Here is a 1,496-nt window from a genome sequence, read left to right as displayed (position 1 = left end):
CGAGCCAACGATGTTGTGGGTGGACACAATTACCTATGGGGCCATGGGCCCCTTTTGGTTCGGCAGGGGGAGATAACATTGCACAAAGGGCAGAGGCCATGAAGCAGCACGACAATGAGACTCTGGTGGTTTCACCTAGGTTCTGGCCGCTCAGAAGTGTAAAACCCTATTCCTGCTTTGGTGGATTGGATAGAGGAACACGATGACACACAGTGCCCAAACCCGGGAAGATGGCCTCAGGGAGAGCTCCTATGCGTGTACAAGTGTGAGAAGATCCAAATCCTTCTCTAGGTTGCCTTGGACCTTCTTTTATAGCTCAAGGGGTAACCACAGTGGTAAAACATACATTATCTTGTGATTAGATAGCTAACAGTGTTATCATACATAACTCTGGCACTTAGGAAAAAATGCATCCCCGGCAATCTTATATCCCCGCTTAGCAAGCTTCTGCTTATCATCTTGACAGGCCCCTGGACGGGTGTCAAATGGGTGTGATCTGTCTTCTCGCAAACCTCCACATGCTTAGTGAGAGCCACTTAGTCGCCTGGTGGTGGGGCGGGGGCCTCAACACCGCATCGATAAGTGCATGGCGTCTTGGTGCGGTGGAGCGGTTGTAACTAGCTTGTGCCTGTCGGGCCTTCTTGGAGGGGTGCGTGCTTTGGTGTTCGGCTGTCCCGGAGACGCGGGTGGCACGACTTCATCCTGCTCTTATCTACCACATCGACCTTGCTGGACTCGTCTGACTTGTGAAGGAAACTTCCCTTGGAATTTTGGTCTTCTTGATATGCTCCTTGATCTCACAAAGTGCGACTTCTCACGCTTGGCCTTGCGTTACACGTTGGTGCTATATGTATGATCGTCTGCATGCCTGTGTATGAGTCCGGCCAACGACCACGGATGTTCGTTGCATCGAAACTATGTGTGGACCTCTTCTTCCAGTTCGGAACTAGTTGAAGCACCAAAGCTACCATGGAGCATACCATCCTTATGTCGAGCACCATCTGGCATTTCTTCACCAGCAGCTGCCTGACTTCAGAGGTTTTCCATGACATTGAAGTAGCATATCACTATGCCTCGTTTTTGTATCCCTCAACCACATGCCTGCGTGCCGCCTAGTTGGTCTAGACTACCTTTCCTTTCTGAACATGTAATTTTGGATTCTAATCAAACTTATGTATGGATTTATATGTCGTGTTTGACTACCTTGTTGTATCCATCGTATTTCTTACATTGTGCATGTTTGCCGGATTCAGGGCTCCATAGACCCAAGAAGGTTCGAACTCTGGGGTGTGTGTGAAGAACTCAACATATCTAACCTACCATCTTGTCCCCCCACAGCCTAGCCTAACTCGCGTGAGCAAGGAAGAAGATGACCACGGCAGTTTACCCAGGTTCGGGCTACCCTGTGGTGTAAGAACCTACTCCTGCTTTGTGGTTGACTAGCCTCACAAGGGGCTGAGGATGAACTAGTACAAGGGATGAACAACCTCGCGAGG

Source organism: Triticum aestivum, chromosome 4B (assembly GCF_018294505.1).
Source record: "Triticum aestivum cultivar Chinese Spring chromosome 4B, IWGSC CS RefSeq v2.1, whole genome shotgun sequence".
NCBI classification, from domain to species: Eukaryota; Viridiplantae; Streptophyta; class Magnoliopsida; order Poales; family Poaceae; genus Triticum; species Triticum aestivum.
This window is presented reverse-complemented; position numbering follows the sequence as displayed.